The sequence below is a fragment of the Chionomys nivalis genome, chromosome 6, assembly GCF_950005125.1.
Source record: "Chionomys nivalis chromosome 6, mChiNiv1.1, whole genome shotgun sequence".
Taxonomy (NCBI): domain Eukaryota; kingdom Metazoa; phylum Chordata; class Mammalia; order Rodentia; family Cricetidae; genus Chionomys; species Chionomys nivalis.
Genome location: NC_080091.1, coordinates 61,979,835 through 61,993,581, shown reverse-complemented (window position 1 = coordinate 61,993,581; position 13,747 = coordinate 61,979,835). Strand labels below are relative to the sequence as shown.

Sequence of the window (13,747 nt, the reverse complement as noted above, 5' to 3'; positions counted from 1 at the left end):
AAATCTATCTGTAACAGACATGAAAGATAAATATTAAAGAAAATAAACTATTTCTGTTACTGATCTCTTTTGGATTTGTGTGCAAGTAAAGACTGGCAATGAGTTTTAGAAACAAAGCATGCTATAAAGATGATATTACTTTTAATTAGTACTTTTATTGATTGTCAGTAAATGACAATGACAGGTAAATATTGCAAGGTTGTGCTGTCCAACCACACTTACAAGGTTTCAGATGAAAAGTAGGATTTTCCCCTCTGCTTAGTTACTTGCCCTTACTAAGCTGTCTTTTATAATCTAAATGTCTCTGTCTTACATCCTGAAACTATGTCCTTCAGACAAACACTGAACACTTTAGTTCTATGACTTCTTAACCATTTTCCTCATTTCCATTTCCTTTCTAATTTTCTGCTCATTTGATTCTTAATAACGAAAGGAAAAGCTCTGTAAGTTATGTTTCACTTTTACAATCATTCCTGGAAATTTATTATAATAGGTTATTTCTAAACAAGGGTATTTTATGGGAGGCTTAATAGAATTCTAAAAATAAAATTGTTTATGCAATAAGTTGAAAAACACAAGGAAAAGAGAATATAAAAATCTTTCCTTAAAGATATCATGACTTAGTTTTAAATGATGTATACAATGGATTAGATGAAATTTAATTTCCAAGTAAAAGTATCTTAAAATGTTAAAATATTTAAATGATCATGAGAAATATAAACATTTTATATAAATATACTGATAAAATCAGCTCATAAATTGTGTCACTTGAAGATTTACTTTTCTCTAATCCAAGTGAATAATATAAAAATGAACTCTTGATAAGAATGAAGCTATTATCCCAGCATTCAGCTCATTTAGGTTCATTGGGGACAACAAATAATGCTATCTAATTAATTAGAATGACAGGAAACTGCATGACACATTTCTTATGGCTGCCTGGTTTAACATCCTAAAACCCTCCTGTTGATTAGAACTTGCATGTTTTAAATAGAAAAGACTGTTAGACATCCCATCTGTTGTGTAACAGAGCTTTGGGGAAAAAATTTAAAAGGTACACTCAAGTCTTGATAAGTTCAAGTCAGCAGAACAATACACATGCAATGTGTTATCCGATAGAAAACAAAATAGGCAGACTAATTGCTCTCAATTTTTTTTTTCTGTTTCTCATCAAGTTGTAATTAAGTAATATGACTATTTGAAATCATGGTAGTTTGACCCCTCTTTGTCATATTGTAGAACACCTAGCTGAAACTTAAGATTTTTCTTCTGTGTGACACGGATAAAGTTGAAAAAGGAAACTTTGTTTCTTGCATTAGATTCAGCATAGTATGGCATAATATAAACTCTTCATCTGCATATCTAGTTATGTACATACACTAAAAGAAACTCGTTACAAAGCAGTATTCAAAATACACATGACTCAGTTTTGTGACTAAAGGACTCACACAAAAAAATCATTTTCTTGTGTATATCTCACATGTATTTGACAAGTATTCAGATGGCAAATAAATCACATATCTAATTATATCTGAAGCAGACTGAATTTAAATTTACTACAATTTGAGGAATATATAAAGCCTTCTCTTAAAAAAAATGAATGTATACTCATAGTATTTTCTACATGGCGGGTGAAAATCAACAGCTGAAACAACTTGTTTGCCAAAGCAAAATTAGCTGGTATACAGTGAAAGTCATTTGTAATGCATATGAAACTAGAATTGTCATGATTATACTATAAGAAAAGTATAAATGTGAAGTAAAAAAATAACTTATTTTTCATCTAAGTCCATCATATAAGCTACTCCTTGATTTGAAAATATAAAGTAACAGGTACTTAATATTGGATGTGTTAATGATCAGACCAAAAATAAGAGAAGGAACTATCATGGAACATAAGAAAATACCAGTAATAAATGTTCAACACCACCAAACTCAAGCATTTAGTTCAATTGTACCAAATGGTGTACGTAACCAGATAGTGTTTATTGTACCTCCTGGCTTCTATTGCTCAACATTTCTTTGTGTATCTGTTATTTTTTAATTGCTTCAAGAAAATATATTTCATCTCACCAGAGTGACAGCGCCATATACATCTTCACCTCCCTATTTCCTGGTCTTAATTCTACACACACACACACACACACACACACACACACACAAATGAGCTACTTAAAGCAGAATGAGAATTAATCATATTGGATTTCCTGGTGAGTGTTCTGTATTAAGCGTCATGTGTGTCATCCTTCCTCTCATAGGGTAAATGGGGTAAAGGCAGCAATATATTAATGGGTCTGACAGTTTCTTGTCATAACCGTGTCTCTGATTATAGGTCATATCAGAGGGAAATAAAAATATAAAAATCTTGACTCATGGCACTCTTCTCTCATTTTACCTATGCAGTTCCTAGATATCTTCACTCTCTGATTCAGAAATCTCCAAAATGATATAGATGATTTCCATGAAATATAACTTTGAGGATTAAAGATCTTAAGGTACATTCTTTCTGATGAAAAAGTACAAAATCATGCAGAACTTTCTAATGATAAGTCTCAGACATTTTAGTGATTTGATGAGAGATATTACTCATAAATTAAAGATATCTGAGTGAACACACACACACACACACACATCTTTGTGTTCCAGCATGAGATTTATGAGTGTTAATCTTCTTATTTTTCTCTCCCGTGAATATCTTTATACTTTTACCTCATTTCTAGCAACATACTTCAACAGAAAAATTTTTGGGGAAGGTATCTTCTGCATAGTAAAAATGCTTTTGCTGACCCTTAGAATAGGGAGTTGGATGGGCCCTATAACCTTATAAAGCAACAAAAATAAAGTTGTATTTGACTTGAAGTAACTATTTCAGCTAAGTGACTCCATAAATGCTTCCACTAAATCCCCTTTTCTTCTGAAAGATATTTTTACAAGACTCCTTCTATAGAGAATTATGCAAAATTAAGTACACAAATCAAATGTTTACTGATAAAATCTAAAAAAATATATATTTTAAGTCTTTGATATGCACATGATTTTATCATTTTTAATGATAAAAGCAATTTATTTCTAAATGAAATAGACATGATTACATATTTTTACATAAGGAAATTTGACTTATTTGGTACTGTAGAATGTAGAGTGTCTTCAAAGTCTATCAGAATAGAATAATTTGTTAAAACTTATAATAGTCAATGCCACTTCAAGTAAATACATAGCTAACACAAATAGCAAAATAAATAGCAAAAATACTACATTAATTCAAAATTAATCTTTTTAGGAGACTGAAATTAGAAAACCAAATGGAAATCTTTAAAACCCATCATACTACAAGCCAAAGGTATACTAGTTTTATTGGAACACGCATGGTGAGGAATAATGATAGAAGACAATAACATTTTTGGTTTCTGTAATTAAAACATTATGTTTGCACAAGAGAAAATACTTTGCATGTGAAGTATAAACACCTCATCTCCTAATATACAATAGCCTCCAACCTGAGGCCAGGCATTTCAAGCAGTGTTCATTATTGTTCCATGGCAGGAAAGCATGCCTGGAACAGTATGTGCATACTGTGGGTTATGAACCACACTGCATGCAGCGGTGTGATGTGTTATTGCTAAGTGCTGAGATAACCACCCTCAATTCATGACACATTTTATTTTAAATGCAACCTTTAATTTTGTTGCTTTTCACATGCCTTACATTCAGCTATCATAATATAGATGCTGTCTCATACCTCTGTTTAAGGAAGTGGAGTCCTGGCGACTTTTGAAATTAGAAATATGAGACTACATTTTATTGTACATTGCACTTGAGGGGAGATTTTATTGGTGAGAATATGAGATGAAGCCCACAAAATTACAATCAGTCTCTAACACACAAGTGCATGCTCTCACATCACAGTTCATCTGCGAAATTTCATTTATAGAGTGCAAACTGGAGACACCAGTATCAAATAATAGCTCATGAAACTTATGCAAATATAAAATTAAAGGAGTTTTCTCATGAGTGTTTGTGTTATTTTGTTCATGGAACTTACAAATCATCCTGAAAAGGTGCCCTTAAGTCAGTAAGACAGACATGATTTTGTCAAACACATGAAAAGCTGTTTAAAGCGTCTTAGATTTGAGAGGTTATGAGATTCCTATTTTCATCTCTTGGTTTCACACCGATTCTATTTTGGATTCAGCTATTTCACAGGATGCTATTTTTATTCTTAAAACTTTGCTTAGCTACTTTAAAAAGACTCAAATTGAGCAAAGGAGGTAGATGAAAATTCTATCCTGGTGCTTGAATAGGGTAAAAATCAAAGTATGCATGTGTAAATATGGTACACACATATGCTTAGAGTATGAACACAAATATACTAATAATTCATGTCAGATGTAAAGACATTGTGGAATTCTCGCATACCTATAATGTAGTGTTTTTCTTTCTACTACTTAAATTACATTAAATTATTAAATAATATTCTAATATAAAATACTTGTTTAGCTAACCAAATCTTCTAAAAAAAATGTAGTTCCTATTCAAGTCCAATCTGCCCCTGTTCAAAGTGTTAAATCTTTTGTTCTAGGAAATCACTAAAAGAAATACATCATCAAAGGGCAACTAGTTTGAATGCATTAAAAAAATTTCCCTTACCAGAGATCATCCAAAGGTCATATAGCCTAAAAGTTGCTCAGCACTTGAGAGCAGAGGTTTTGAGTCAGATGTCTAATATACTACCATTTCCTTGTGGAAGTCTCCTGCTAACCTCCAGCTTCAGTTTCAAGCCCTTGTTATTCTCTTTTCAATTCTCTTTGGGAGATAAGAATGGCACTTGACAGATCCCTGTCACCTACATAACCAAGCCTCCTCAAGTGGTTAGCTTCTGATTGGGTAAGACATAGGCAATGAATTTTTGATTAGGACAGGAGTGTATCTAAATCCAACATTTCTACACTTCATTCAGTTTTGCCAATAGGTGTATTTCTTTATCTTCCCACAAGCAGACGTCCAAAGGAAAGTTGATTCCCTCAATTCCCAGTAACCACATGGCAACTTGCAATTGTCTGTAATTCTAGTTCTAGGAGACCCAATATCCTACAGATAATAAACACCTTCAGTAATGTGGCAAGATACAAAATCAACTCAAAAATATCTATAGCCCTCCTATATACAAATGATAAAGAAGTTGAGAATGATATCAGAGAAATATTAATTAATAAATTCATAATAGCCACAAATACAATAAAATATCTTGGGGGTAACACTAACCAAAGAAGTGAAAGACCTGTTTGACAAGAACTTTAAGTTTTGAAGAAAGAAATTAAAAAAGAAATCAGAAAATGGAAAGATCTCACATGCTCTTGGATAGGTAGAATAAAAATTAAAAATGATAATCCCACCCAAAGCAAACTACAGATTCAATGCAATCTCCTTCAACATCCTAAGACAATCCTTCACAGACCTTGAAAGAACAATATTCAACTTCATATAAAAAAAAAAAGGATAGCCAAAACAATCCTGTACAATGAAGGAACTTCCAGAGGCATCGCCATCTCTGACATCACACTCTATCATAGAACAACAGTAATGAAATCAGCTTAGTGTTGGTATAAAAACAGACACGTTGACCAATTGAATCAAATCAAAGACGTGGATATTAATTAATCCACACAAATATGAACACCCATTTTTTGGCAAAGAAGCTAAAATTATACAATGGAAAAAAGAAAGCCTCTTCAACAAAATGAGATGTCATAACTGGATGTCAACATGTAGAAGAATGCAAATAGATCCATATCTATCCCCATGCATAAAACTCAAGTCCAAATGCAATAAAGACCTCAATATAAATCTGACTATTCTGAAGCTGATAGAAGAGAAAGTGAGAAGTAGCATGAGCACAGGAGACCACTTCCTAAATATAATACCAGTAGCACAGACACTGAGTGCAACAATAAATAATCAGTGCCTCCTGAAATTGAGAAGCTTCTGTAAAGCAAAGGACACAGTCAATAAGACAAAAAGGCAACTTCCTGAATGAGAAAAGATCTTCATCAACATCAGACAGAGGACTGATCTACAAAATACATAAAGAACTCAAGAAATTAGACATCAAAATTCCAAATAATCCAATTAAAAATGGGTTGGTTACAGATCTAAACAGAAAATTCTCAACAGAAAAATTTCAAATGGACAAAAGACACTAAAGGAAATGTTCAACTTTCCTAGCCATCTGGGAAATACAAAACAGCTCTTAGATACCAACTTACACTAGTCAGAATGGCTAAGATAAACAGAGAAACAATGATAGCATATGCTGGAGAGGGTGCGGAGTAAAGTTAGCCGTCCCCCATTGATGACAATGCAAACTTGTACAACCACTTTGAAAATCAGTATGGAAGTTTCTTGATGTGGGAGTCTTCTGTTTTGTGTTGATTTCATTGGTTAAATAAAGAAATTGCCTTGGCCCTTTGATAGGACAGGAAATTAGGTAGGAGGAGAAAACAGAACACAATGCTGGGAGAAAGAAGCTGAGTCAGACAGTTGCCATGATTCTCCCACTTCGTCTGAAGACGCAGGTTAAGATCTTTCCTGGTAAGCCAGCTCGTGGTGCTACACAGAATATTAAAAATGGGTTAGATCAATATGTAAGAGCTAGCCAATAAGAGGTTAAAACTAATGGGCCATGCAGTGTTTAAAAGAATATAGTTTCTGTGTAATTATTTTGGGTAAAGCTAGCCATGCAATAGCTGGGTGGTGGGATGCCGCCCGCCGCTCCTCACTACAGTTTCTCAGAAATTTGGGAATCAACCAACATCAATACCCAGCAATTCCATTCGGGCACCCTCTCCTCTATTGCTTAGGGTCTTAGTCAGGGTCATCCTTGTGAATTCCCGAGAACTTCTCTAGTGCCAGGTTTCTTGATAGCCCCATAATGGCTCACTCGATCAAAATATCAACTATGTCATAACAGCATTATTTGCAATAGTCAGAACCTGAAAATAACCTAGATGCCTCTCAACCAAAGAACGGATAAAGAAAATGTAGCACCTTTTCACATTAGAGTACTATTCAGTGGTTTAAAAAAAATGACATCTTGAAATTTGCATGCAAATGGATGGAATTATAGAAAACCATCCTGAGTGAGGTAAACCAGACCCAAAATAATGAGCATGATATGTATTCACTCATAAGTGGATACTACCTATAAATCAAAGGATATTGAGCCTATAGTTCATGATCCTAGAGAAGCTAAGTAGCACGACGAACCCTAAGAAAATCATGCATAGATCCACTGGAATGGGGAAATAGACAAGAACACCTGACAAAATTGGGTGCATGGAGGGATAGAGGTATGGAAGGGAAAGAGAGGAAAAGGGAGGGGGAGGAGAACTTGAGGGAATGGGATAGTTGAGAAGACAGAAGGACAGAGAGGAGAGCAAGGAAGCAGCATTATTTGAAATAGCCAGAACCTGGAAACAGCCTAGGTGCCCCTCAACTAAAGAATAGATAAAGAAAATGTGGTCCATTTACACAATGGCGTACTACTCAGCAGTAAAAAAAATAATGACATCTTGGAATTTGCAAGAAAATTGATAGAATTAGAAAAAAAAATCATTCTGAGTGAGACCCAGGAAGATGCGCATGGTATACATTCACTCATAAGTATATACTAGCTGTAAAGCAAAGGATAATGAGCCTATAGTTTATGAACTCAGAGAAGTTAAATATCAAGGGGAACCCTAAGAGAAACATATATAGATACTCCTGGGAAGGGGAAATAAGCAAGATCTCCTGAGAAAATTAGGAGTGTGGGGGTTTAGGGAGAAAAGGGGGAAGAGGAGAGAATGGGAGTGGGAGAACTTGAGGGTTGAGATTAGGGAAGGACAGCTACAGAGAACAAGGAAAGAGAAATCTTGATCGAGGGAGCCATTATGGAAAGGATGACCTCAACTGAGACAAGTATTTAATATTTCCCTTTCTGAGAACTTCTCATGTAAATTTTGAATTTGCAAACACAACTGCCCAGACACTCTTTGTTGTAACCGAACCCATGGGGTTCAGTTTCGAGAGGTGATCAATATAAACAGGGGGGGTATGTATCAAGTCAGTCAAGCATATTTTCAGTATTTTTTTTAATACTAGACCAAAAGAATAATTACAATTTGGAAACCTCTTAAAATTATATACATCTTTATTACATTCATGCTTATGGAGACAATGCTTAACTTAATACAGATAGCTAGCCAATTCATCTACCTTTGTGACATTCAGGAAAATCATTTAGGTATTCTTTTCCCTAGCCTGGTATCACATTGTCTTATTTAATACTCAAATACTCTTTTCATAAAGTATAACAATATTCTGTATTTCATTGTATATCACCATAAAATACAGTTCACATGCAATGAGTCAGTTATTTGCTTGTAATTCCATTTTTCAGACTAATAAAAGAATTGTTTGCTTAAACAGTTTCCAAACACCATGTAACAATTGCTTATTCAGGAGATTGAATGAAGAAATGGAGCACAGAATGAGACGTGAAAGAAATTATAATCTATTTCCTTTAACCTTTTGACTCAAACACCTAAAAGCAAATTTTACATTAAAATAGAGATTTAAAACACATTATAGTGGTACTTTCTGAAGTGATTTCCATATCACTAAGACCTGATTTTAGTAAAGAGTGGTCCGCAAATGTACTCACAACCATATTGGTTGCTTTTCTTAAGAAGCAACCTAGCTGACTGTAATGTTCTCTAAAGTTGAAGCACGTTCCTTTAGGTAGAAAGCACTTTACATTAGCATCTGTCTAGCTGACACTTATTTCAATATGTTCTGCACTGGTATCTGGGCTTTTTGTTTCTTCTTATTATGGCCTTTATTCTCGTTAAAAGATGTTAATCTCTTTGTTCTCCTTTTGTTTCAGTGACCTATGAGTTTTATTTTTCTCTTATTCTCTTATACTACTCCATGTGTGCATGTGTATGTGTGTGTGCATGCAGACAGCATTTTGTTTATGCAGCCAGTGAGTGTGAGCATGCAGACTGCATATGTGTGTGTATACAGTGTATGCATGTAATGTGTGTGTTTTGTCAGCGTGTATATACAGTGTATGCATGTAATGTGTGTGTTTAGCCAGCATGTGTATGCATGTATACAGCCATGTGTGTGTATGCAGATAGAGTGTACAAGCAGGCAGACAGTGTGTATGTATGTGTGTATGTTGTCAATGTGTGTATATGTGTGTATGCAGGCAGTGTGTGTGACTAAAAAGACATGTGTGTACACAGATAATATGTTTGTGTTTCTATGAGAGCAGACAATGTGTGTGTTTGCATGTGTAAATGTTTGTGTGTGTATTCAGAATGTTCAGAATGTTTGTGTGTGTGAGTATGTGTTTGCAGACAGGGACTCATTATGGTGCTTTGGTTGGCCTTCAAATTGAAATGCTTCTGGTTTTTATCACTGTGTTCAATTAAAACCACATTTTCTTAGTTCTTTACTACCAATTTCTCTTCTCACAAGAAAACTACTCTCAGTAATATTTTATAAAGGAATTTTAGGGCCAAAAGCATTAAGTAAATCTTTAAAATATTTAGGGTGCAGGAAAAGTAGCTCAGTGGCTAATTGCATTGGGTATTCTTCCAGAAGACCGATATTCCATTCTTCCTACACAATTGGTTGCTCATAAACATCAATAACTCTAGTGATAGGGGACTCAAAGTCCTGTTATGGTCTCCACAGACAGCAGAAACACGTGCTATAGAGACGTATACATAGTCAAAATACCCATGGAGTTTAAAATGATTAAATGACATTTAAAAGAGCGGGGACTGTGATTGCACATACCTTTAATATTGGCATTCTGGGACGCCTAGGAGGATTGCACGAGGGAGACAGACATTGAGAGAACGAGGACGAAGGCGAGAAAATGGCGTCCACGGATTACAGGACTACAGTGCTTACACCGCCCAGCCAACTCAAGGATATGCACAGACCACCCGGGTGTACGGGCAACAAAACTATGGAACCTATGGACAGCCTACTGATGTCAGCTATACCCAGGCTCAGAGCACTGCCTCCTACGGGCAGACTATATATGTGACTTCTTATGGACAGCCTCACACTGGTGATGCCACTCCAACTGTCCCCAGACATACAGCCAGCCTATCCAAGGATATGACACTGGTGCTTATGACACCACCACTGCTACAGTGACCACAACCAAGATCTCTTATGTAGCACAGTCTGCATATGGCACCCAGCTTGCCTCCCCAGCCTATGGCCAGCAGCCAGCAGTTGCCGCACCTGCAAGACCACAGGATGGTAACAAGCCCGCTGATACTAGTCAACCTCAATCTAGCACAGGGGGTTATAACCAGCCCAGCTTAGGATATGACAGAGTAACTGCAGTTATCCCCAGGTACTTGGGAGCTACCCCATGCAGCCAGTCACCGCACCTCCATCCTATCCTCCTACCAGCTACTTCTCTTCACAGCCAACTAGCTGCGATCTGAGCAGTTACTCTCAGCAGAAATTCTATGGGCAATCAAGCAACTATGGACAGCAGAGTAGCTATGGTCAACAAAGCAGCTATGGGCAGCAGCCTCCCATTAGTTACCCCCTTCAGACTGGATCCTACAGCCAGGCTCCATGTCAGTATAGCCGGCAGAGCAGCAGCTACGGGCAGCAGAGTTCATTCCGACAGGACCACCCCAGTAGCATGGGTGTTCATGGGCAGGAGTCTGGAGGATTTTCCGGATCAGAGGAGAACCAAAGCATGAGTGGCCCTGATAACCTTGATAGAGGAAGAGGGGGATTTGATCGTGGAGACATGAGCAGAGGTGGGTGAGGAGGAGGACGCAGCGGAATAGGCAGCGCTGGAGAGCGAGGTGGCTTCAATAAGCCTGGTGGACCCATGGATGAAGGACCAGATCTTGATCTAGGCCTTCCTATAGATCCTGAAGAAAATTCTGACAACAGTGCAATTAATGTGCAAGGTTTAAATGAAAATGTGACTCTGGATGATCTTGCAGACTTCTTTAAGCAGTGTGAGGTTGTCAAGATGAACAAGAGAATTGGGCAACCCGTGATCCGCATCTACTTGGATAAGGAGACAGAAAAGCCTAAAGGTGATGCCACAGTGTCCTATGAAGATCCGCCAACTGCCAAGGCTGCTGTGGAATGGGTTGGTGGAAAAGATTTTCAAGAAAGCAAACTTAAAGTTTCTCTTGTCCTTAAGATGCCTCCAATGAACAGCATGCGGGGTGGCATGCCACCTCGTGAGGGCAGAGGGATGCCACCACCACTTCGTGGAGGTCCTAGTGGCCCAGGAGGTCCCATAGGGCCCATGGATTGCATGGGAGGCCATGAAGGAGACAGAGGAAGCTCTCCCCAACAAGCACCCGGGGCTCCCGAGGGAACCCCTCTGGAGGAGGAAATGTCCAGCACCAAGCCAAAGATTGGCAGTGTTCCAATCTGGGCTGTGGAAACCAGAACTTCGCCTGGAGAACAGAATGTAACCAGTGTAAGGCCCCCCAAGTCTGAGAGCTTCTTCCCGCTTCCCTTTCCATCTCCAGGTGGTGATCATGGCCAAGGTGGCCCTGATGGTATGCAGGGAGGAAGACGAGGTCCTGTGGTGGTCCTGGAGGAATGTTCAGAGGTGGCAGAGGTGGAGACAGAGATGGCTTCTGAGATGATCATGGCATGGACCGAGGTGGCTTTGGTGGAGGAAGATGAAGTGGTCTTGGGTGTCCTCCTGGACCATTGATGGAACAGATGGGAGGAAGAAGAGGCAGATGTGGAGGACCTAGGAAAATGAATAAAGGTGAGCACCATCAGGAACGTAGAGACCGGCTCTACTAGAGAGACCTGCAGAGCTGCATTGACAACCAGATTTATTTTTTAAATCAGAAAGTGTTTTAAATTTATAATTCCATATTTATAGTGTTGTCCACAACATTGTGATTATTCCTTGTCTGTACTTTAGTATTTTCACCATTTGTGAAGAAACATTAAAACAAATTAAATGGTAAAATATATATACATATATTGGCATTCTGGAAGAAGAGGCAGTTTAATCTTTGTGCACTCAAAGCCAACCTTGTGTCTACAGAGTGAATTCTAGGACAAATAGAGTAACACAGTGAAACTATCTCACAAAAAAAAGAAAGAAAATTATTTAATGTTATGTTGCAGAATCAAGATGTAAACAAGCAATGACTTTAAACAAGTAGTAACTTTCTTTTTCTTTACTTTATTTTCACATTATTGTAGTTTTCTTTTTATTTCGAAAAAGAAGTAATAATGATCAATCAATGAGTGAATTCCTAAGAAGAGTTTCTCATAGAGTCTCCATGTTGAGAGAACATTATTGGTTGTCTATTTTCTAAAACCGTCGATTGTATTATATGTTGAACAGCATACTGTTGGCATTTAGTGTGCCTAATGCCAACATCTCTGAGAATTTAAGAGGCTTATCAATCAGATGAGATGTGGTTGAATATGCTTCTGACATGTTTCAAAGGCCTGTTCCTACAACTCTAACTAAAGAAATTCTCAGTACATCAATGTAGTCCTCACTAATAGTAGTCTTCCTAGCAAGCATTCGGTGAACCTGAATTTAGGCAGAAAAGCAAAACAAGCACTTTCAGCAAGCTTTACAGGCACTGGAGTGTGAGAAGCATATGTAATCAGAAGGGACGTAACATTGATACAAAACTGTCAGAAATCAGATGGGAACTGAAATTTTGTTTATTAGAACAATAACAACAAAAGTTTTTCTGAATAATTAGAAGAAAATCAATTTACAGAAAAAAAAATGTTTTGAAGTCCATTAGTAGAAAATGAACTTCAGAAAAATGTGGCTAATAATTAAAACAATTCTTCCACCTTCAGCATTATAATAATAATAATAGGAAATTTAAATTTGGACATTGTTGTGCTCCAAATTTGGACACTGTAATATGGTTCTCCTTGACGCTTGAGATAATCAAGCATCTCAAGTTCCAAATCTAAGTTTTTTGCTTGTGTATTTATTCATTAATCACAAAAAACACAGTTTAGTGCAAACAGTGAGTCAGGCACTCTGTGGATTTTCAGCTCAGAACTGAATGAAACATAATGCTTATTATTATGCAATTGATAGTCTAGGGGATGGTGCATACATATAAACCCCTAAACTTAGCTCTTAGTTGAGGTACTGTAAAAAAAAAAGAATGTAAAAGAAATAGGAGGAAGCAATAAATTGTTCTTTCATGAGAAAATTGCATCTTCAATGTCTTATCATCTAGTAGCTTTTTGTTTTTGTTTTATTTTGTTCACTTAAAAGTCCAGGTATGTATGCTTTTCAAAGTGATTCACTGTGATAAAAGGGAATGTATTTCAACATCTTGAACTATATTAGTTAAATCTCAATTCACCAAAAACAGAAAGAATGCTTGCAGTGAGAAAGAAACAATTTGAGCCATTATTTATGCAATAGATGTCATTAGGAGCTTGAACTCTCTCAATATACAAAGATTAGTTTCAAAGACATTAATGAGAGACTGATTTTTCTCTGCTGGTGAAAGGAGAAGATCTTAGAAAAACAGGTTTAACCTGGGCTAGGTAACCCAGAAAAAAAAACAAAACAAAACTTCAACTTACACACTTAAACAAAGAAAAAATAATAATTTATTGTCCTTCAAGACAGATTTAAGTTTTTTCAATATTTTTAAGAAGATGAATTCTGTGTGAAAAGGTTAGGACA

General features: G+C 36.6%; 1 pseudogene; it reads left to right on the top strand.

The window, feature by feature from the left end:
- LOC130876345 (RNA-binding protein EWS-like) overlaps positions 1 to 11,862 on the top strand; it is a 70,075-nt pseudogene extending 58,213 nt beyond the window's left edge.
- Positions 11,863 to 13,747: the final 1,885 nt, after the last annotated feature.